Source organism: Cyphomyrmex costatus, unplaced genomic scaffold (genome assembly GCF_001594065.2).
Source record: "Cyphomyrmex costatus isolate MS0001 unplaced genomic scaffold, Ccosl1.0 scaffold205, whole genome shotgun sequence".
Classification (NCBI taxonomy): Eukaryota; Metazoa; Arthropoda; class Insecta; order Hymenoptera; family Formicidae; genus Cyphomyrmex; species Cyphomyrmex costatus.
In genome coordinates, this window is record NW_017276095.1 from 144,123 (window position 1) to 162,422 (window position 18,300).

At 36.3% G+C, this 18,300-nt stretch overlaps 1 protein-coding gene across 1 annotated transcript in view; it reads right to left on the reverse strand.

Annotated features, from left to right (window-relative positions):
* The window catches only part of Ntan1 (N-terminal amidohydrolase 1), a 64,136-nt gene that overhangs the window by 20,937 nt on the left and 24,899 nt on the right, over nt 1-18,300 (reverse strand). The window contains exon 2 of the mRNA XM_018539215.1: nt 7,331-7,456. The gene's annotated coding sequence lies outside the window, so the exon portion shown is untranslated. The remainder of the gene's footprint in view (nt 1-7,330; nt 7,457-18,300) is intronic.

Below are 18,300 nucleotides of genomic sequence, written 5' to 3' on the forward strand. Positions count from 1 at the left end.
GGGGGGGGGGGAAAGTGGGGAGAGTCCGCGGAGGTAAGTTAGCGTACCGCCGATAATTCATAATGCTTTTGCATGGATCGATCAGTGGTGGAGAACCGGGATACATCCGAGCGAACTTTCGTTTTTTCGCCTTTCGATTTCATTTAATATGCCTTCCTTCCCGTTTATTTTTAGCGTCTTGGTTTAACGAACTCTATATGTATACTTGGGTTCATTTTTAAGTAGATTAACTTTATTCTCGGTCTATCTCTTTTACTCTTTATCCTTTTCTAATTCTTAGAACTAGAAAAGTAAATTGAACTATGATTTAAGTTAATCTACATTATGTTGGCAGAAATGGGGATTAATTCTTATATAACTCTTAACACACTTAGGCTCGTTTCTACTAATGTAGTTTAACTTTAATCTCGATTCACAATATTAACTCTTTATTTTTTCCTAGTTGTGTAAAAAATTACAAAAAGATGATGAGTAAGTTGAACTGAGATTAAAATTAATCTTCATTGATAAAAATTAGTTCATAGTTTTCAGTTTTGGGTGGTAAATTAAATCAAGATTATATTGGAAGCGGGTATAAGACTCTATCGATCTTCTGATGTATGCAACACATCTTATATAAATGCGAGTAGATCTGTGACTGACAGTGAACAAACGCCAATTTATCTGCGTTCCTTCCAAACCGCAATTTTGCAGATCTGGACATACCAAAAGGTTCTCTTATTCTTTTTTTCCACCTTCTATAGCTTCTTTGTAGTGACGATTATTTACAGAATATAGACTCTAAGCGCGTATACGCGCACGCATGCACGCACGGCACGCATCATTCGTATACGTATATACAGGGGGATAATTACATTCTGCGCGATCGTGGTGCTGTTATTTATTTAAGCGTGCAAAAGAGCCATTAAACGGATACCTCGCAAGTCACCTTCTTTCCACGCAATGTCGGTATTCCAATGGCCGACGATTCCGCCGCAGCGACCTCGCAGATAGAGTTCGTATCGCGAGAGTAGCCGGGCTGCGAGAATCACGAGCACCTTTTCTAGATGCTGTGTTGTATTCATCAATAGAAAATGGGAGGCTTACAAGTGCCTTAAGCAAGCTTGGATTTTAGACAGCTGTCATTATAAGCCTGGATCTACAATAGATTTTTAAGCCTTATAAGCTGTAAGAAACGAATGAATCATGATCAATTATTCACCTCGATTGTAATTGGCCAATTTCTTACGGCTTAAGGCTTAAAATACCTATAGATCCAGACTAAAGAATGTTAAGATTTCCGTTTAATCTACAGTCAAAATGAAACAAATGATGAGATTAAGAAAAGACTCCATAATTAAATAAAAAAAAAAAAAATGATGTGGATGAGAGCCGACAGAGATAATCGTGTATAATAAAAACATATGTATTAATTCACTAAGAACAGACGTTTCGACCTTTACTTTCGAGTCATTTTCAGTGTATGAGTAACATATATTATATGAATTAATTTTAATTTTAATATTTTGACTACGTTCCATTTCTCAATATTAATTTGATATTTTAGTTCAATTACCAAATTTAGTTTAAAAGTATTTGACAATATATGACATTTGAAGTTCTTTATTCCTGGACAATAGCTTGACGATGTGATTCAACAGTTTACCATACTTTCTATTAGGTATACTGTAACTGGAAGTTTTCTTGGATTTTGATAATTATTACTCATACGTTAAAGATGACCCAATACTAAGGGTCGAAACGTTTGTTCTTGGTGACTAATACATACGTTTTTTTATTATACTCGATCATCTCTGTCGGCTCTCATTGGCATCATCATTTCCCTTTGGTCAATATTAGCTCAAAGAGCTCTACACTGCTAATTTCATAATGTCTACGAATTACCCAATTTAAGTTATAATATTTTTAATCATTTCTATAGATTGTCACTGCTTCTACTCAATATGTCGTCAATTTAATCAAAACACAATGGAGTTAAAAAATTTAATTCAAGAAAATGTGTTAAATATTTGACACAAATTTAGTTTATTATTTATTATACTAATACATACGTTAATATTTTTTTTTATTTTAAAACTAACCCCAGAAATGATTGATTTATGTTTTGACACACACGGAAATTAAAAATAACAAATGTTATTTAATTCAAGGGATTAAATTATTATTACTCCTTTGACACCTGACAGTGTAGTATTTGTATGTTGTACGTGTAATTTCGTACGTGTTGTAGCCTACATATATGTAGGAATAAATCATATACTGAAAAAGGATCGTCTTGAAAGGCTTAAAAATCGCTTCAATTTAGACGTTCTTTTCTCATGGGCGAGGTAGTGCTTCGGAGATTTCACGTTCATTAGGGTGTGAATGATGACCGCGCGTGGGGACGTTGTGGAAACTCTAATACGCGTTAAAATGGCGTCTTCTCCAGTGTCTCGAAACACGAGGATATAGCCACGGATAGATGTAACCGAGAGCCCGGTATCGGGCATCACTATGCCGTATATAATACGTACACGTCGTCTCGCGGTCGCGGTTCTCATGCCTGATTATCCCGATGGAGATCCGTATCTAGTGGTAATTAGACGTCTAATTAAACCGGTTAATTAATCACTAAGCGCGCGCGTGCAGGACCACGACGTATGGCCGTCGCGACCCAATCGTTGTCATTTAGAGATCGTTATGCAAAAAGTGAAGATTATCTATTACATCATATTTGTACATGTATTGCGTAAATTAATTTTACTCGCACCGTCGTCGCGACGGTGAGATAACTGGCGGAATCTGGTGTTGTTCGCCAGTTAATAGAAATCGCTCGTTACGTTTTTATTCGGCGGAATAACTGCGCCGATTTACTGTGAAAGGACAATCGACAATAATGCCTTTATCCATTCGACCTGGTATCGGCCCGACAAACTTTCTTTTTCGTCGGTGGACACACGTGTCAGTATCAATGGGCCCCTGTCTCTCCTCATCATTTATCGATCTCCTGTTCGTTCTTTCTCGTGATGGAAAGACTTTTCTGCGGAGATTCTCGCTGAAAAATATGGATATATACAGGATCTTTATGAAATCGCGCGGTGTTTCTGTACTAAAATATTTTTTAATGTTTTCTGCGGTCATTCGTTATTAAATCTATAATGTCAAATTTAATCGTTACTGCTCCTACTCAATTATATCGTTATTTTATACTGAAACTATGATTATATTTGACACTATACAGTATCAAATTTACACGATTCAGTGACAGATTTAATTATCATTTTAATATAGGTACATTTTAAAAATAACAATATATTTAGTAGGTGGCGACTTACGTTAATGCTGAATTAAATTTAACACTATATATTTAACAGTGCTCATTATGCAGCTAATTATTCGCGACATAATATTTCATTCAATTTCTACTCTCTACTTTAGAAAAAAAATAATAATAATTACGACAATTTGAATTGGAAGCTTTCTGACGTATCTTTTTACAACCATATACGATCGCGATAAAGCATTTATACAAACGATGTAAAGAATATTAATATTTCAGACTAAAAAAATCAAATTTTACAGGGAGAACCTTGCACTTACAAAGCGAAGGCGCGACTCGTTTACGTTATTAGTTTAATTTACGTGGCAAATCGCCTGTGCCACTCAAACGAAGAAAGACGACGAGGAGGCATCAAGTGAGTTCGGACTGACAGCGAGCGATTAGGGCGATTTCAGTACAGGTAATTAAAAAAATGCACGTGTCCATTACCGGTGCATGTGGGCGATCCCGGTTAATCGGTACGGCCGCCACGGTTTTATTGGTCACTTATCATCGATTTATGACATGCAACAACACGTGACTTGGAAAAAAAGATAGACTCGTCTTTGCTGCTTCCTATACAGGATATTTCACATACATCATGTTTCTCGTTGGCGAACTTTTCGTTTAATTATTTTTAATTTGTAATTTATTAGTGTTCGCCTTTAAATAACGCCGTAGTATTTTAAATATTAAAATACTTTCAATAAAGTGAAAAGTAAAAAAATATACGAAGGGTGAGATTTAATATTGATGTGCGTGAAGTTTAATTAAAAAATTTCTTAGTTTTTAGTTTCTATTGTCTATGGCAAAGAAATTTTGCATTGTTAGTTTCGACGAAGAAAAATTGCTTTAAATTGAGAGACAATATCTGTAATTTCGTAAAATTGGTTCTATATTTATATCAGTTCTATATTTATTATAAGAAAAATTCATGAAAGAACTATAAAATTATTCGAATATCTTGAGGTTCACTCAATCAAAGTAGAACGAAATGCGTTAGATAAAATAATATCAAGGGGTTGGGAAATCGTGATTGCCGGATGCGTGTCCAGGCAATGAAAAATTGCCGATCGCCGTATCATTCACAGCAACTGAGAATTCTGTCGATGATAAAACGGTCCGCCGACCGATGACGTCGGGCTCTTCGCCCGGCATCGTCGTTATCGCGACGGACGATTTGATTTCCCGGTCGATTTCTTATTTTGCTTCCTCGTGTTTCGCGTAAACACAGCGTCGCAACTGCTCGCAACAATTTATCTGTTTTCTTCTCCCGCGATACGAGTCACGATCGGCGGGAAATTTTCCACTGTCCAGCACAGGCTGAACTGCTCCCCTGTTACAAATAATGGAGCATGATAACTATAGTTTTGCCGACACAGAAACCGTCACGTACACGCACGTATACGTGCATATAAACTTATTCGTAGCTTGAAACATCTCCATTTATCGCAAAAAATTATTTTCAATGCGATAACAATTCTTAATAGCGAGCAAATTGTTCAAGATAATTAAATACATATATCTAAGCAATATTTCGCGATAATCGAAAATATTATCACATAATAAAATGAAATAGCATAAATGAAATTAAAAGAGTCGCGTATAAAAACTCCCGACTAATCAAATGCATATAGTTGCATTTTTCTGAAATATAATCGTATTATATTTGTGTTATACGAGTTGACATTGACAAAAATTTATATCACACACAAATAGGCTTAAATGGCATTATGAAATTTGAGAGACAAGAACGAAGAGAGTCAGGGAATCGAGTCCCGGAGGGTCGATTCAGATTTTCTTGCTGTAGGAGGAAGATTCCTCCGTACACCGGGGACTATTAAATTTATGGCTTTCCCCTCGTCGAAGGGAGAGACGATAACATGCATAATAAGCGCGCCCAGATAACGGGTGACGCATAAGTTACGGCCTCGCGATAAACGAGGCCCATGTATACCGTGAAGGTTACCCATGGCCAATGGACCAAGAGACCACTGACTTACGCTCGGAAAGTTCTTTTAAAATACCATGTAGCATGACAAGATTAAATGGAAATCACAAACAGTTGGACAACACGCGTATGTAATCAAGTTGCTCTTAATATTGCTTTGATAGCGATAATTCAATTAATAATTTATGTAATAATCTTTAACTGCTTTTTTAACAAAAGTATATAACAGAATATTCTGCCATTCTCTCATAATATTTCATTTAATATTAGAATTACAAATTCGAATAGAAATATAAAAAGATTTTATGTTGTTATAGACATAAATCATAAATCGATGTACTTCAATTGAATAAACGCGATAAAAATGAAGTTGCATAGATCGTATCTAAACATATGTTTTTATAATTAATGCCGCTTATTTATGATTAATCTCACTTTCAAGTAGAAATATTGACATTCATTTAATTTAATTTAATGTAATTTAACTTCCTGAAGCGTATCTAAGAAAAACATTCCTTCGCTTAATTTAATATACAAATTATCAGCTTCACTCGTGTTTCCCATGAATTCAACAAAGAGCTGTTCCGACGTAATCTCTCATGCCGCGTGCGAATGTCAAGATACTTAATAATCAATTATTATTCAAACATATCAATGTTTCTGTATGTGTATACCACACTTTGCAATGTTCCAATCGTAAGATAATTTCTTTTATCAATTTACGTGACTTTAACGTAGATTTATGATCGTTAATCGCTGTCGTCAGAGAAATAATGTTGACATTAAATATATGCAGTAAAGTCTCGAATATTTCAGTAAAAATATTTACGAGTCCTTACAGCCCGGCGAAGAAATATGTGACTGTTAAATTAATGCTCTGTCGTTATTGTTATATGTATGTATATTACAGGTCTGTTTTCCAGTGTACACTTTTTGGAACTTTAAGTGAGATGGGTATATGTTTGATATTTGTTTAAAGAGCGAAAAAGAGAATTCTATAGTGTAGTCTAATAAAGGAATAGAAAATAGTAGACCATACGTTTTCTCATCGAATGCACTCGCGCGGATTTAAAAGCTCGACTAATGTAAGCAATAAAATGTTCATTATATTTTTATGCTCGTTTCTACCAATGTGTGTATCTAATCTTAATCTCGGTTCAACTAACTTTTCACCTTAGACCCAATTCTACAAACACAAGATTAACTTTAATCTCGGTTTAACTTACTATTTTGTTTTATTCTTAGACCTTATAGAAAAGGAATTGCCTTAAAAAGTAAATTGATCGAGATTAAAGTTAATGTAGAAACAAGCATTACTCGATCGATGCGCTGCTTTATTTTTTATTTAAGATCTACAAAATAATGATTGTTATTATCCAACGATCCTTGTCGGCAAAGAATCATTAACTCTTTAAATACTTTCTTAAATACTTCAATAATCCTCATTCGAAGATTACTTTATGAGGAAGAACGAAAGAGTTATGTACACATACATAAACCCTGGGCTTCTACCATCCTTTTCGCAAAAAGATCGGTTGTTAAATTCTTAAATCTGTCTGAAAACGAAAGAGAAGTGATCGTTTATGCTATGTCCGTGTATATATCTTTTTCCACGCGTGTATATTTGGGAGTTAACATCTCCATTCGGCACATTCCTCGCGAAAAAAAGGACGAGCGGATTATCGACGGTGACAATGCCAAATCAGATATGTATCTAGACAGAATTCATGGGTGCTTCGTTGCACATCTTAATCGCGAAAGTTCTCTTTCTTTTTCTCTTTGGTCGGAATCGGTGTCCTCACGAAGCGCCTGCACCGCTGCGCTTATCTTGCTCTCGCTATTGGAAGCCGATAGCTTCGGATGTAGAGGCTGACTTCGGGCAAGTCTGAAAAACGCGACCTACCCTCCCTTCCCCATTATCTCTCATAGGTCTTCGTCTTCCGCCACTCGATTTATCTCGAAGCTCGCCTCACTGGTTTCCGACCGTTTATATCCGCTTAATTTATTTCTCGTATCTCTTGAAATCTTAATAACATCGTGCATCCGAGCTCGGAAGCATAGGGGGATCGGGGAGGACTTACCTTGCGGATTTCTGTGGATACTGTCCCCTCAGGCAAATTGGCACGTTCCCGCCGCCATGGTCAATGGATACTTCCGCCTTTTCGGTCGCGTGTCCGCCGCGCTATCAGATCCTCCGCGGAAAGTTGCTGAAAGAGTAAATGCATCGAGGATGATTAAGACAGATTCAATTTAAAAAAAAAGTCAAGTGTATATGTAGATATCGTGTAATTCAAAACTGATCATTTATAGTATCTTTTTCAATCAATAATTTATGCAACACAACTATCTTCATTACGAATATATGTATATGTATTTAGATATTCTTTAAAATTTTTAGAGCGAATCTCATTCTTAAAGACAGAAAAAGTCACTCTTTTTTAAGACGGGTTCAATTTTTACTGTTTAGGGCGATATTTTAAAAAATTTAGAGAGTAGCTGACGGAAAGTTATATAAATAATGACTAACGTAACATTCAAAACTCGCGATGAAAAGAAAACTGTGGCGGTCGAATAAAGTTACGACGGTCGCGCAAACGAAGCTGCGATAAGTGAGATCGTATATCATTCATCTCAAATCTGGCTATCTAGTGGTTACATGAAAAAATGTCGGTCGATGAATCGTCCCTTCGATATTTTTACAATTTGACTCGCACACATATATAATCTATAACATCCTTATCTCTGACTACATGTTTAAGAACGTCTTATCGTGACATTTATATATTTATTTCTTAAATTATCTAAGTTTTTGTCGACTTGATATAACGACTTGGGAAGTCAACGATCTTGAGGATCTCATAAGAATTGTAGATTTTACGAGTATATCTTCCTTTAAAAAAACAGTGCATTTGTTTGAAAACAGGTGCGCAAGCCCATCACATTAATTAATAGCTTCTCGTTCAACCGAGAATTTTTAGCATTTTAATTTATGACGACTAAATACGTTGCATTCTATTTTATTATAAACACACTTTGATTTCATTATCAGATATCAATTCTATCATACTGAATACTTAAGTAATTATCGCTTTAGTATTTCATAAACTGTAAATTTTTGTAAAATTATTATTAATTGAGTCATTTTAAATGAGCACAATGTACTTTTACACAAGATTAATGTATTATTCAATAACTCAAAATAAACGTGGGTAAGAAATTCACATTTCAATTTACATTCGATTTGACAAAAATATTCAGGGACTAAAGGCTGCGCAGATTCCCTCCTGAATATGCAAATTAAATTCATTCCGCCTTGCATATTTCGAGGAAATCATAAAGCTAAGCCGAAACGCGCGCGTGTCAAAAGTCGCAAGCTGCATCGGACTCATTGCTTATCCCTTTATTTAGTTTTCTTAATCTCATCTTTATGAAGTAAATTATTGAAATAGTCTTAAATCCGTCGTTTTATGTTGCTTTTACTCTCGTGCATCTGGTAAAATTCGCGTATCTGAACATCGTTATAATTTATAATACATTCACTTACATTTGCATTTATATAAATACAAATATAAATTACAAAAAATACAAAATATAAATATAAATTACAAAAAAAAATACAAATATAAATGAACGTAATACAATATATAAAAATGTAAACAATGATTTGCTTGCGTTTAAAATAAAATACAAAAATACAATGACATGCTTTCAAAACTGTAAAATGGATATTTTGGGTATGTTAAGTTAGCACCCCAACTATAGTACTCAGGAGTTCTGATTAGAGTTCCTACTTCCTTTTGACGAGACGAAGAGTTCCCTATAGTTAAAACAAGAGTTCCGCTCAATAAACTTTTTTTTACGTTTTTTAAAAAAGGGATGCTAACTTTTTATCGAATTTCAAGGTGGAATAGTTACGAGCGGCTTAATAGCTTCAATTTGCGATTGCCTAGAGTTCCTAATATGTAAAAAAAATTTTCGAATAATAAAAAAAAAATTAAAAATTTTTGAAAAATTAATTTTTAGATACAATAGTTCTGATGATAATTCTTGCTTCTTTTTGACGATACGAAGAGTTCTCTATGATTTTTAATGACATATGCGCTTAATAATCATTTTTTAATAATTTTTTAAAAATGGAGTGCTAACTTTTTAACGAAATTCAAGGTCGCATAGTTCTGATCAGCTTAACAGAAGCATTTTGTGAGTACCTAGAGTTCTTGATACATAAAAAACATTTTTGAAATATAATAAAGTTAAAAAAAATAGTAGAAATCTTTGAAAATTTTTTTGAGAGTACCGATAATCAATTTTCAAAGTCAGTATATCTCGGAAACCGTTGGTCCAATCGCTTTGAGCCCTAATACTTTTCGACAGAACTCGCCGAGAACTGTCCAGAACTCCGAACAGAACTACTCGGTACTATCAAAAAATTTTCCGACGTGGGACTTAGAAAAAAATTTTTGGTCAAAAATTTTTTGGGAGTACCGTGTAGTTCTGTTCGGAGTTCTGCACAGTTCTCGACGAGTTCTGTCGCAAAGTATCAGAGCTCAAAGCGATTGGACTAACGGTTTCTGAGATATACTTATTTTAAAATAACGTATGAACTTATACAAATTTAATGTCGCTGTATCCTACAAACCGTTGGTCCAATCGCCTTTTCACCTGACAGTTTTCGATAGAACTCGTCGAGAACTATAAGAAACGCTACTCAGAACTACTCGGTACTCACAAAAAATTTTTCGACGTGGGAATTGGAAAAAAATTTGAAGTCAAAATTTTTTAGGAGTACCGAGTAGTTCTGATCGGAGTTCTGGACAGTTCTCGTCGAGTTCAGTCGAAAAGTATTAGGGCTCAAAGCGATTGGACCAACGGTTTCCGAGATATACTCACTTTAAGAATTATTGATGTTCTGACAAATGTCGCTGTATCTTGCAAACCGTTGGTCCAATCGCTTTTCCACCTGACAGTTTTCGATAGAACTCGTCGAGAACTATAAGAAACGCTACTCAGAACTACTCGGTACTCTAAAAAAATTTTCCGACGTGGGACCTCGAAAAAGATTTAGTCAATATTTTTTGGGAGTACCGAATAGTTCTGATCGGAGTTCTGGACAGTTCTCGGCGAGTTCTGTCGAAAAGTATTAGGGCTCAAAGCGATTGGACCAACGGTTTCCGAGATATACTCTAAGAATTATTGATGTTCTGTCAAATGTCGCTGTATCTTGCAAACCGTTGGTCCAATCGCTTTTCCACCTAACAGTTTTCGATAGAACTCGTCGAGAACTATAAGAAACGCTACTCAGAACTACTCGGTACTCTCAAAAAATTTTCCGACGTGGGACTTGGAAAAAAATTTGAAGTCAAAATTTTTTGGGAGTACCGAGTAGTTCTGATCGGAGTTCTGGACAGTTCTCGGCGAGTTCTGCCGAAAAGTATTAGGGCTCAAAGCGATTGGACCAACGGTTTCCGAGATATACTCTAAGAATTATTGATGTTCTGACAAATGTCGCTGTATCTTGCAAACCGCTGGTCCAATCGCTTTTCCACCTGACAGTTTTCGATAGAACTCGTCGAGAACTATAAGAAACGCTACTCAGAACTACTCGGTACTCTCAAAAAATTTTCCGACGTGGGACTTGGAAAAAAATTTGAAGTCAAAATTTTTTGGGAGTACCGAGTAGTTCTGATCGGAGTTCTGGACAGTTCTCGGCGAGTTCTGCCGAAAAGTATTAGGGCTCAAAGCGATTGGACCAACGGTTTCCGAGATATACTCTAAGAATTATTGATGTTCTGACAAATGTCGCTGTATCTTGCAAACCGCTGGTCCAATCGCTTTTCCACCTGACAGTTTTCGATAGAACTCGTCGAGAACTATAAGAAACGCTACTCAGAACTACTCGGTACTCTCAAAAAATTTTCCGACGTGGGACTTGGAAAAAAATTTGAAGTCAAAATTTTTTGGGAGTACCGAGTAGTTCTGATCGGAGTTCTGGACAGTTCTCGGCGAGTTCTGCCGAAAAGTATTAGGGCTCAAAGCGATTGGACCAACGGTTTCCGAGATATACTCTAAGAATTATTGATGTTCTGACAAATGTCGCTGTATCTTGCAAACCGCTGGTCCAATCGCTTTTCCACCTGACAGTTTTCGATAGAACTCGTCGAGAACTATAAGAAACGCTACTCAGAACTACTCGGTACTCTCAAAAAATTTTCCGACGTGGGACTTGGAAAAAAATTTGAAGTCAAAATTTTTTGGGAGTACCGAGTAGTTCTGATCGGAGTTCTGGACAGTTCTCGGCGAGTTCTGCCGAAAAGTATTAGGGCTCAAAGCGATTGGACCAACGGTTTCCGAGATATACTCTAAGAATTATTGATGTTCTGACAAATGTCGCTGTATCTTGCAAACCGCTGGTCCAATCGCTTTTCCACCTGACAGTTTTCGATAGAACTCGTCGAGAACTATAAGAAACGCTACTCAGAACTACTCGGTACTCTCAAAAAATTTTCCGACGTGGGACTTGGAAAAAAATTTGAAGTCAAAATTTTTTGGGAGTACCGAGTAGTTCTGATCGGAGTTCTGGACAGTTCTCGGCGAGTTCTGCCGAAAAGTATTAGGGCTCAAAGCGATTGGACCAACGGTTTCCGAGATATACTCTAAGAATTATTGATGTTCTGACAAATGTCGCTGTATCTTGCAAACCGCTGGTCCAATCGCTTTTCCACCTGACAGTTTTCGATAGAACTCGTCGAGAACTATAAGAAACGCTACTCAGAACTACTCGGTACTCTCAAAAAATTTTCCGACGTGGGACTTGGAAAAAAATTTGAAGTCAAAATTTTTTGGGAGTACCGAGTAGTTCTGATCGGAGTTCTGGACAGTTCTCGGCGAGTTCTGCCGAAAAGTATTAGGGCTCAAAGCGATTGGACCAACGGTTTCCGAGATATACTCTAAGAATTATTGATGTTCTGACAAATGTCGCTGTATCTTGCAAACCGCTGGTCCAATCGCTTTTCCACCTGACAGTTTTCGATAGAACTCGTCGAGAACTATAAGAAACGCTACTCAGAACTACTCGGTACTCTCAAAAAATTTTCCGACGTGGGACTTGGAAAAAAATTTGAAGTCAAAATTTTTTGGGAGTACCGAGTAGTTCTGATCGGAGTTCTGGACAGTTCTCGGCGAGTTCTGCCGAAAAGTATTAGGGCTCAAAGCGATTGGACCAACGGTTTCCGAGATATACTCTAAGAATTATTGATGTTCTGACAAATGTCGCTGTATCTTGCAAACCGCTGGTCCAATCGCTTTTCCACCTGACAGTTTTCGATAGAACTCGTCGAGAACTATAAGAAACGCTACTCAGAACTACTCGGTACTCTCAAAAAATTTTCCGACGTGGGACTTGGAAAAAAATTTGAAGTCAAAATTTTTTGGGAGTACCGAGTAGTTCTGATCGGAGTTCTGGACAGTTCTCGGCGAGTTCTGCCGAAAAGTATTAGGGCTCAAAGCGATTGGACCAACGGTTTCCGAGATATACTCTAAGAATTATTGATGTTCTGACAAATGTCGCTGTATCTTGCAAACCGCTGGTCCAATCGCTTTTCCACCTGACAGTTTTCGATAGAACTCGTCGAGAACTATAAGAAACGCTACTCAGAACTACTCGGTACTCTCAAAAAATTTTCCGACGTGGGACCTCGAAAAAAATGTAGTCAAAATTTTTTGGGAGTACCGAATAGTTCTGATCGGAGTTCTGGACAGTTCTCGGCGAGTTCTGTCGAAAAGTATTAGGGCTCAAAGCGATTGGACCAGCGGTTTCCGAGATACACTCACTTTAAGAATTGTATATCTTTTGACAAATGTCGCTGTATCTTGCAAACCGTTGGTCTAATCGCTTTTTCACCTTACAGTTTTCGATAGATCTCGTCGAGATCTATAAGAAACGCCACTCAGAACTATTCGGTACTCTCAAAAAATTTTCCGTCGTGGGACCCCGAAAAAATATAAAGTCCAAATTTTTTGGGAGTACCGAGTAGTTCTGATCGGAGTTCTGGACAGTTCTCGGCGAGTTCTGTCGAAAAGTATTAGGGCTCAAAGCGATTGGACCAGCGGTTTCCGAGATACACTCACTTTAAGAATTGTATATCTTTTGACAAATGTCGCTGTATCTTGCAAACCGTTGGTCTAATCGCTTTTTCACCTTACAGTTTTCGATAGATCTCGTCGAGATCTATAAGAAACGCCACTCAGAACTATTCGGTACTCTCAAAAAATTTTCCGTCGTGGGACCCCGAAAAAATATAAAGTCCAAATTTTTTGGGAGTACCGAGTAGTTCTGATCGGAGTTCTGGACAGTTCTCGGCGAGTTCTGTCGAAAAGTATTAGGGCTCAAAGCGATTGGACCAGCGGTTTCCGAGATACACTCACTTTAAGAATTGTATATCTTTTGACAAATGTCGCTGTATCTTGCAAACCGTTGGTCTAATCGCTTTTTCACCTTACAGTTTTCGATAGATCTCGTCGAGATCTATAAGAAACGCCACTCAGAACTATTCGGTACTCTCAAAAAATTTTCCGTCGTGGGACCCCGAAAAAATATAAAGTCCAAATTTTTTGGGAGTACCGAGTAGTTCTGATCGGAGTTCTGGACAGTTCTCGGCGAGTTCTGTCGAAAAGTATTAGGGCTCAAAGCGATTGGACCAGCGGTTTCCGAGATACACTCACTTTAAGAATTGTATATCTTTTGACAAATGTCGCTGTATCTTGCAAACCGTTGGTCTAATCGCTTTTTCACCTTACAGTTTTCGATAGATCTCGTCGAGATCTATAAGAAACGCCACTCAGAACTATTCGGTACTCTCAAAAAATTTTCCGAAGTGGGACCCCGAAAAAATTTAAAGTCAAAATTTTTTGGGAGTACCGAGTAGTTCTGATCGGAGTTCTGGACAGTTCTCGGCGAGTTCTGTCGAAAAGTATTAGGGCTCAAAGCGATTGGACCAGCGGTTTCCGAGATACACTCACTTTAAGAATTGTATATCTTTTGACAAATGTCGCTGTATCTTGCAAACCGTTGGTCTAATCGCTTTTTCACCTTACAGTTTTCGATAGATCTCGTCGAGATCTATAAGAAACGCCACTCAGAACTATTCGGTACTCTCAAAAAATTTTCCGAAGTGAGACCCCGAAAAAATTTAAAGTCAAAATTTTTTGGGAGTACCGAGTAGTTCTGATCGGAGTTCTGGACAGTTCTCGGCGAGTTCTGTCGAAAAGTATTAGGGCTCAAAGCGATTGGACCAGCGGTTTCCGAGATACACTCACTTTAAGAATTGTATATCTTTTGACAAATGTCGCTGTATCTTGCAAACCGTTGGTCTAATCGCTTTTTCACCTTACAGTTTTCGATAGATCTCGTCGAGATCTATAAGAAACGCCACTCAGAACTATTCGGTACTCTCAAAAAATTTTCCGAAGTGGGACCCCGAAAAAATTTAAAGTCAAAATTTTTTGGGAGTACCGAGTAGTTCTGATCGGAGTTCTGGACAGTTCTCGGCGAGTTCTGTCGAAAAGTATTAGGGCTCAAAGCGATTGGACCAACGGTTTCCGAGATATACTCACTTTAAAAATTGTTGATCTTCTGACAAATGTCGCTGTATCTTGCAAACCGTTGGTCTAATCGCTTTTTCACCTTACAGTTTTCGATAGATCTCGTCGAGATCTATAAGAAACGCCACTCAGAACTATTCGGTACTCTCAAAAAATTTTCCGAAGTGGGACCCCGAAAAAATTTAAAGTCAAAATTTTTTGGGAGTACCGAGTAGTTCTGATCGGAGTTCTGGACAGTTCTCGGCGAGTTCTGTCGAAAAGTATTAGGGCTCAAAGCGATTGGACCAACGGTTTCCGAGATATACTCACTTTAAAAATTATTGATCTTCTGACAAATGTCGCTGTATCTTGCAAACCGTTGGTCCAATCGCTTTTTCACCTTACAGTTTTCGATAGAACTCGTCGAGAACTATAAGAAACGCTACTCAGAACTACTCGGTACTCTCAAAAAATTTTCCGACGTGGGACTTCGAAAAAAATTTAAAGACAAAATTTTTTGGGAGTACCGAGTAGTTCTGATCGGAGTTCTGGACAGTTCTCGGCGAGTTCTGTCGAAAAGTATTAGGGCTCAAAGCGATTGGACCAACGGTTTCCGAGATATACTCACTTTAAAAATTATTGATCTTCTGACAAATGTCGCTGTATCTTGCAAACCGTTGGTCCAATCGCTTTTCCACCTTACAGTTTTCGATAGAACTCGTCGAGAACTATAAGAAACGCTACTCAGAACTACTCGGTACTCTCAAAAAATTTTCCGACGTGGGACCTCGAAAAAAATTTAGTCAAAATTTTTTGGGAGTACCGAATAGTTCTGATCGGAGTTCTGGACAGTTCTCGGCGAGTTCTGTCGAAAAGTATTAGGGCTCAAAGCGATTGGACCAACGGTTTCCGAGATATACTCACTTTAAGAATTATTGATGTTCTGACAAATGTCGCTGTATCTTGCAAACCGTTGGTCCAATCGCTTTTCCACCTGACAGTTTTCGATAGAACTCGTCGGGTACTATAAGAAATGCAACTCAGAACTACTCGGTACTCTCAAAAAAATTTTCAAAGATTTCTATTTTTTTTAAACTTTATTATTCTTCAAAAATGTTTTTTATGTATCTAGAACTCTAGGTATTCACAAAATACTTCTGTTAAGCTGATCAGAACTATGCGACCTTGAATTTCGTTAAAATGGTTAACACCCCATTTTTAAAAAATTATTAAAAAATTATTATTAAGCGCATATGTCATTAAAAATCATAGAGAACTCTTCGTATCGTCAAAAAGAAGCAGAAATTATCATCAGAACTATTGTATCTAAAAATTAATTTTTTTCAAAAATTTTTAATTTTTTTAATATTCGAAAGTTTTTTTTACGTATCAGGGACTCTAGGCAATCGCAAATTGAAGCTATTAAGCCGCTCAGAACTATTCCACCTCGAAATTCGATAAAAAGTTAGCAGCCCATTTTTAAAAAATGTAAAAAAAATGTTTATTGAGCGGAACTCTTGGTATTAACTATAGGGAACTCTTGGTCTCGTCAAAAGGAAGTGGGAACTCTAATCAGAACTCCTGAGTACTATAGTTGGGGTGCTAACTTAACATACTCGGATATTTTAATTCTTCCTGGTCACCAGAGGCTCACGGGATTAAAAAAAAAAGTTTAAGGCTTTATATAATATTTAGAAAAGTCATATTCTTAATAAATACTATATATATAATTAGATTTTGCTCGTTCTTTGCAAAGTATTAAAAAAAAACGGTCTAAATCGAGTGGTAACAAGATTTTTTATAAAATAAATTGCTAGTTTAGTAATGTTAATACAACATAAAAATATAAAATATATGAAAAATGTAAAATGATGTAAAATTAATATCGGACGTTGCGGAACTCACGGGTACTTCTTCAGCGATTCTTATCGGTGGTACAATGTCATAGAGATGAAAAAAACATAATCTTACGGTAAAATAAAATAAAATCTAGTAAGCGATATGGTGTGGTACAATTTGTTTGAAAAAATTGATTCTTCTGTTTTTGTGTGAATGTGGAAATTGTGTCTAAAGTGAGAAATTCATTGTCGTCAATATAATATAAAAGTAGTCAAGAGGTAAGATAACTATATATATAATTATATATATACTAATAAAATCGTCATACTGCAATTAAAAAAATAGATTGCTAAAGCTGAAACTTTGCTTTCTTAATGTGAAATAAAAATGATATAATTGCAACAAAAATTTCACAACAAATGGTGAGTGAGAAAGGGATTTTTTATTACATATATGTAAAAGGACTTAGTATTAATCATTTTTATAATTCTGAAAATAACTAACCTATCTGAAACAGTGATGTAAAAAATTTTTGAAATTTTTTATTGACAAGCCAATACGAAGCATTGGGCATAATTTAATAAGACATTTAAAATAAATTACTTAAAAACTGAATATATAGAAATAAATACTATTTTTTTATAACAAATTTAAAATACACTAAAGATCTTGATACGTCAAGATCAGCGTAATTAGTCAAGGGTTGTTTATATTGGGTACTCGATTAGAAGGTAGTGGCAATAGAAACTTACAACGGTCAAATTTGCATACAGTGATCGCAACTGACAATCGAGTATCAACGCTGTAATATTTATGAGATACGACTTCCTTCGATTGTTTGTAAGTAGCTACGTATAAGTAACACAATCATTCTACGTTTCTTGATAAAAATTTCAACGACAGAAATGATAAATTATTGACAGAAAGTAAATCATAAAATTGCTCAAAAATAAAAAATTATCGATAACAAGTGAAAAGTGAGTAAAGTATATCACATATCATAAGCAAAAACTAGTTCATTAATAAAAATATAAAAAATATTTGTAAAAAATGCCTGCAGCTGCACTCCAAACGTCAAAGTTCCCTTTCAAATTAATAAAAAGAAAAAAATCTATACGAATCAAGAATTCAATCAATTTAATCCTATTAATACAATATTGATGATAAACAACATGATGCTAGACGCGATAATTCGTGCGAATCAATTAAAGTTTGCGAGACACGTTTATGAATATTCCATGCACAAGATTTATCATCGATTACAGCGCTACTCGATACTTCTTCCCGAGCTCTCATCGGATGAATAATCGCGCCCTTTATTTAGCGCTCGAGGACACGTTACCCGGGTGATTTATAACTGGAACATAAGATTTAATTTCCATCGTCGATTACCGACACAAAGTTAATGTGTCTATTAAGAGAGTACTCGCACGGCGCGGCCAATCGAAAAAAATTCTAACCGCAAGACAGATTGCGACATTACCCTTGATTAATGCGCGCTAGAAAATTCACGCGAGCATTACGAACGAGGTAATCGAATCGTCGCTCTATGTCGTAATCAGACCGGTTGTGTCGATTTAATAACGCATGCAGAGAGATTGGAATTGTATCAAATTTCTTCTTGTGCAATCTG